The sequence below is a fragment of the Serinus canaria genome, chromosome 2 (genome assembly GCF_022539315.1).
Source record: "Serinus canaria isolate serCan28SL12 chromosome 2, serCan2020, whole genome shotgun sequence".
NCBI lineage: Eukaryota > Metazoa > Chordata > Aves > Passeriformes > Fringillidae > Serinus > Serinus canaria.
In genome coordinates, this window is record NC_066315.1 from 66,044,414 (window position 1) to 66,051,450 (window position 7,037).

The window sequence follows — 7,037 nt, forward strand, 5'->3', positions numbered from 1 at the left end:
TGTATTTCTAGAATGGAGATGGGAGATGAAAAATTAATCAAAAGATTATGGAGAAGCAGTGATTTTTGTAATTTAAATAAAATTATCTATTGGTACATGCTTTTGGACCAAATGAACAAAGATGTCAGAAGTAATCAAAAGTTTACAGTCTGGAATTCCTACTAATCTGAAGTGATCTTGAATGCAGAATGTCAAAAGCTTTAAAATTGATAAGAGAACAGTCCTAGATCGGCATGACATAGCAAACAACCAGTTGAAGTGCTGAGCTAAATAAGCCACACTAACATGTTGAAAACCTTATTTATTTATTTTAAAATAAATTAATATCTATAGCTTTTCCCATCAGGATATGTCCCTTAAAATGTCCCCTATAATTTTTTTTATGGATTTGCATCATGTGAGCATATTTTAATGAGATACAAGTCATCTAATTACATGTTTGTTTCAAGCACATCACGCATGTTCTGAATGTTCTGATTATCAACTGCATCATCACAGGAGCACATTTAAAAATGTGAAGTGAAGCTCCTATGGAAATTTGATTTGAATTTCTGTCAACCAAAGTTTTTTTAGATGCAGTGCTGATTTTCTACTCAGAGGCTGTGGGCTTGTCTGTGCTTCACACTGACCCTTGATAATGGTTGAAGTTAAAACAGTGACAACAGCATAATAACATCTTGGTAATAGTGAAGCTGACTCTGTATTGAGAGGTAAAATACTGTCAAGTTCAGATAATTAGACTCCAAAGCCTTTTACAGTCACTGAATGAACCATCACACAGACAAGGCTTCCATAATTTAGTTATAAATGATCCATTAATCCATATAAGCATCACTTCAAAAGCAGAAGCTTAATGATGACGGTAAGAATGGTAACAGCAACAAGACAGGTAAAAGAAGAAGGACTCGCTTGCCCTGAAGAAATATGAGTCGATTGCTCATAGGCAACATTATATGTCAAAAAATTGCAGTATTTTAATTAACTACGCCTTAAGTGGAAATGGAGAATTCTCTTTCCCCAACCATCCAAGATACCATGGAGGTAAAACCAAAAATATCTATATAAATAGTGTACTGTCAAGGAGTTGGCACTGTTTTTGTTACCAAGGCCTTAATCTCCTGACTGTAAGAACTGCACACACACTAGATCACACCCAATCTTTGGGAAACCCAGGCAAGGAGGAAAGAGTAGACTCTCTTAGAATTTGAACACACTGCCTTGCCACAAGGCTTTGTCCTCTATGGATGGTAAACAGACTGTAGATGTGACTTATAAGGTCATGAAATAAGGGAGTTCTAACTCTGGTAGAATTATATCAATAATTTCATTAAGAAATTGGTGAGAAGAAATAACAGATAGAAAGCAGAGCTCTAGGTTAAACATTAGCAAGGAATTGTCTATCTGTCACCTCAGGTGCAAAAATAAATATATTAGAGAGAACTCCATTTTGTCTGGAAAGATGGCTCTTACACTTTGCCACAGAACCAACTGAGCTGAAAAGCAAGAAATCACCAGCTAAAATGAAAGTTTTAAACCATCATGAAAGGTCTGAATCTTCAGTGGTTTTGCCCCTCTTTATTTTAGAAGGCTTTGAAATAAAATTCTGAGCAAAATCACCTTATTTTTTGTGAACAGCCTCTGGTAAAACAACAAAGAAGTTACTTGAAAACCTATCTAACACTGTATAGCAAGACCTTTGTCATTCTTCAGGTCCTACATAACAAGTCAACAGGTAAATTGTAATGACAGAGTCATTTTTAAGGGGCAGGTTCTCAGTGAATACACTTTGGTACAATTTTCTTCTTGTCATTTTTTTGAAAAGCTTATTATCCACAATTTTTAGTCTTTTATTTATTTTTAGCTTTTCAGTATTTTATTTATACAGTGATGCAAGCAAATATTTTCTGTATATATCTTGCTCTTGCATAAGACACGAGCAGCTCTTTTTGTTATGCCTTTCTTGAAATAAAGAAACAAATTGTAAAGTATTTTAAAAATCACCCAATCTCATCCACTGCTGCTGTAACTTCATTGTGTCCAACTAGCTCCATGTTCCAACAGAAATCTTGTTAAAATTCAAGCTGTAATGATATATTAATTCCACCAACAGGTGACTGTGTTTAACTGAAAAACAGCCTGACTTAAATTTGTTAAACTGCTCAAGGAGTAGCAGATAAGTGAGCCACGGTAGCTCAGACAGAAGAATGGGGCTCAGAAGGTGATTCTACCCCAGCATTTTTGCACTCTTTCTCGGTGACTTCAAGCAAGCCACATAAGCCCTTTTCCTTCTTTCTTACCATCTTCACACTATTAATGCAAATTGATGTTTAGCTTCATCACCAAGATGATGTTAAATGTATTAGAACCCATGAGCATTGCCTCTCGAGCGAGTCTTCCCATTGTAAAACAAAATTGTGACACAACTGGAAATCTATCTATCTGCATCTTATGAATTCCAATTTTACTGTGAAATTACTCTATCATCAAACATATCAGTGTAAGTGGGATCTACCATACACTATCTGTGTTGTATCATGTATTGATCTGCCTTCAAAAATATGGCATTTTGAATATCAGTCATCTCCCATTGAAATGCACACTCAGCAGTATAGTAGTAACAATAACTAGTAGTTATTGTCACTACTAACTAGTAGCAACAATAACTAGTAGTATTGTTACTATACATTGTAACTATTGTTACTACAATATAACTAGTAGTTATTGTTACTACTACAACTACTAGTTGTAGTAGTAACAATAACTAGTAGCAACTTCATAACTAGTTAAGAAGAGCATAATTCATCCTATTTTTCTGTGAGGAGAACTATAGACTACAAAATTTCTTGTAGGAAACACAAGTATTGGGTATGACACTCATGTAGCAAGACTGGAAGCCCATGCCAAGTAAGAGGATGAGAGGAATTTATCCTTGTAACAGGGAAAGACTTTTAAAATCAGGCAGCAGCTAGTGCGGAGCAAGTTTACTTAGAACAGAGAGTTTAAGACAGAGACTTAATGGTCCCAAAAATGCTGCGTTGAAAAAAGGGATTCAGGACTGGCCTGACTCAAAAAACCTTTTGGAATTAATAAAAAAATTCAGGCATGAAATCTGTATAGAGTTTATTGCCATAGTCAGATTTGAATTTTTCATTTATATAGGGACAGAATAACTGGCTTTAAGATTTTGTGCAAACTGTGTGTGTCATGTCATTTCGTATTTCTTGTCTTTGAAGAGGTAAATTATAAACACAGGAGGCCTGCTGTGTACTCACTCCATGGAGGAGTGTAATTAAGCTATTGGGCAAATAACACCTGTCTGAAAGACCTGAAGCACCCAAAGCCAATATCTCAATTTTTGTGGTAAGGAATAGCAGAATTACATGTCAGAAATGTGTAGGGGATACAGTATGGGTAAATGAAGGTGGTATAGAAGGTAATCTTATCCCCCAATGAGTTGCAGCTGGACTAAAGATTAGAAGGTTAATTACTAAAGATTAGAAGCAGGCCTGATCTTAACAAGCCACTCCTGTAGCCAATAAGCACAAGTGGTATAAAAGAGTGGATTGGTGGGATCTGCAGTCAGATGACTGCTGCAAGGACCAGGAACAGGCAGTGCTTAGAGGAGCTGCTTGTGAGAAACATTGAGGAGGTATGAAGCTCTGGTGATATGAAATCCTTGAGTTATGGCAATGTTAGAACTCGTGCTAGCTAAGACAACAGAAATACAGCATGAATGTAGAAGGAAATATTTAAAACATAATAGCCCAGCCAAAAACATAAAGCCTAAACTAACAATATTCACTTATCTAGCTACAACTTTGATGAGTTTTGCACATATAAGTACAAATAGTCAACTGAGAAAATTTAGATAAAATTTACAAAGGAAATAAATATGTGCTGTAAAAATCTTGAGTTACATATCGCAATCCACCTTGATCTAGCTCCTTGCTGCACTTGGCTATATTGTTCTTTTTTTATTCCTATTTCTGGCTCTATCCAAAGCACCTTAAGTAAAGCAAAAGGGGGAAATCTTCTCCATCCAACATAAAGAAAATTTTATTTTAAAGGAAACCAAAATTATTTCCTTGGTATAAAAAGCAGACCAAAACTTTATCATTCTCTAGTTTTATTTTAGGCTTCCTACACAGATATTGTGCACTTGATACACACATGAGTTTAAAAGCTTAATTTAACAGCAAGGACAAAAACAGCAGCAGACTTCATAGGTCTGGGCTGGCTACAGATACACTGAATTGGGGAATAAATACCCAGCAGAGGCAAAGAAACCCACTTCCCATAACCATGGGAACAGAATATTCCTATGCAATTAATATTACATGTAGCTTAGATCAAGGAGAGAATTCACGAGGCTGGTTTCTGGCCAAGAGGAAACATTTCCTTGCATTTACATCCCATGCTAAATGGAAGGTTCTGCACTCATCACATCAGACATTCCGCCCTCTGGAGCACAGACTGCTGTAGGTCCTATCTAGATATGCACACATACATGACTGCTTTTCTGTTAAATTAGCCTGGCTACATTATACAGAGTTTATGCAAGCTTTATTTCTTGTGAATGTTATATTAGGCTGAGTGAGATTGGCTGCTGGTTTAGAGCAAAAGTTTGAATGAAGCAGGCAGACAGTCTGTAATTTGGCAGAAATCCCAGCAGTAGGAAGTTAATACAGCCAAATACTTTTACCTCATTTAAATTGGTGGAGTGAGATTATCCCAGCTCAGTGCTTTAAATCCTATAGCCAAAAAGTTTTTGATGTGGAATTAGTGCCCTACTGTTAGATTTACTGTGGCCGCAAATTTATTCAGCTAATATCTTTTCTTCTCTGGGCTTCTGGCTCAATGTAGAGCTGGAGGGTGACCACCATCTCAGCACATCTACACACATTAAAGTGTCTACTCTAAGGCAACCAGTGATTCTCATGGGGTTTCGTTTTTGTTTTTTGAAAGGAACCTTTCATTTGTCTCAGCTTATCATAGGGTTTTGCTGAATCTAAGATGTGACTAATTCAGGTGGGGCACCTGATTAGGCTAACAGCTAACCCCTTAGAACATCTGAAACTAACCTCAGTAAGCCCATGCACTTGTCTCTAGCACTAAAGCTCCCCAAGGTGTTCCAAAACCACAGTTAGAAAATGAAGCTTTCCATAAGGCTTGGCAAAAGTCCATCATGCAGCTGCTAGTGATCTATTTTTTAAAATCTTTCTTCCAGATGGCTAAAGTATAGCCACTCTCCCAAGACTGATTATGCTGTAGATGAAACCTCTCTATTTTTGATCATAAATTAATTGGAAAGGAGATTTAGTCTTGTACAACACCAGGTGTATTGTCTGTGATTAAATAGCAGGTGATAAGAATAATGATGATTCAGCAGCATGGAGAGAAGTCAGCTCCTACTGGAGAAAATTCAGGAAAGTAGGGAAAAGAAAGCCGATAATATCTGGATTTGTTAAATCCACTCAGATTTACTGGATGCAAAAAGATGCAGCCCTGTACTGCACTCAGCTCGCAAGTCAGATGGAGACAGACTGCCAGATGCAATCAGCTGCAGGGGAATCAGACCCAACAACTTGACTTTTCGTTTTCTTTGCCTTCTCCTCAACATTAGCCTAACTTTTCAGATTCAATAATATCTTCCATCTTCCCCTGTCCAATGTGGACGAAGTTTAAATTAGTCATAGTTTTACTAACAATTAATTTAAGAGCAGAACTATATCATTAATTCAGTCAAGTAATAAACACGTAGCACTAGGAAAGTTGTTTCATTTAAGAGGTATTACCCTTATTTCCTTAGGGAATTTCATTTGTAAAAGTCATCTTTTATTGAACTTGATAGCCATCTCACAGCAGGAGAACTGCCAGTGTGAGATGCAAATCATGTAGGAATACAGAATATTTAAGGAAAATATTTGAACACGTGAGGGATTACTGTTTAGTTGCTAGTTTATATGCATAAGTGAAGCTTGTAGAGTTCACGATTTTGAAAAATCTACCAAGATAATGGCATGGCTGTACCATTCCATGGACACTTAACCCTTTCACAGACTTCATCAGTCTCTACTGTTCCCCTGAGTTTCACAAGTAGTTTCTACATCATGAAGTAGAGTACCAACAAGAGAAGTATGTCCATCTCTGCAGTTTCCAACTTGAGGGTAGTCAAACAGTGAGAAACAGAATTTTCCTGTTCTTAAGCCCCATTAAGGCTCTGATTCTGCAGTGGACTCACTCACATGGAGAATCACTGAATCCAGTGTGTTCTCTATGGATATCAGCACATGCTCTGAAACCATTCTGAACAAGAGGAAAAGTTGCAGCAGAACTGACCGTATTCCTATCACAACCTGTCAGCTACTTAGCCGAGAAAAAAATTGTTGATTAAAACCCATTTGGCAACAATGTAAGTAAACTCATTTCTTAGAGTGAAGAAAACATGTCTTCCAGCCTTTGAAGTTTCGAATTACTTGTTTTGCATGCCACATTGGGTTCACAACCATGCATTTCCTAGTAATAAATTATAAGAATATTTCAGTAAAAATGTACCAGCATTCTCTTTCTCCCTGACTCAGATGAAAGAAATGTCAAAAGAGTTGGTTCAAATGGTCAACATGAGACTGAGTCAGTGACAGAGATTTGGAGTGGTTCTGGTTTCACCTAGATTATTCAGCTTTACCTTCTAAGTTAAGTATGAAAGGACTCTACCTTATTTAACAATAAATATGCAGATTTTACCAAACCAAACCAATCCAAAGCAGGATTGGATTGGTTTGGTTTGGTAACATCTGCATATTTTAACATCTGTTTTTCATCCCTCATTTTTAATCAGAACACATAAGTTAGCGTTAAGAGTCTGATTAAATAAAATTATAATAATTTGCATCTACTGAATTGCTGTAAGATTTATAAAGCTTTGTTATTGCATCCTACATTGAAATAATAGACAGATTAGAGCTGAAGACAGGAATTTTCCAATTAAGATAAAGAATTTGTAACCTTAAAGGGAAGGTAAAACGACTGATCCCCTG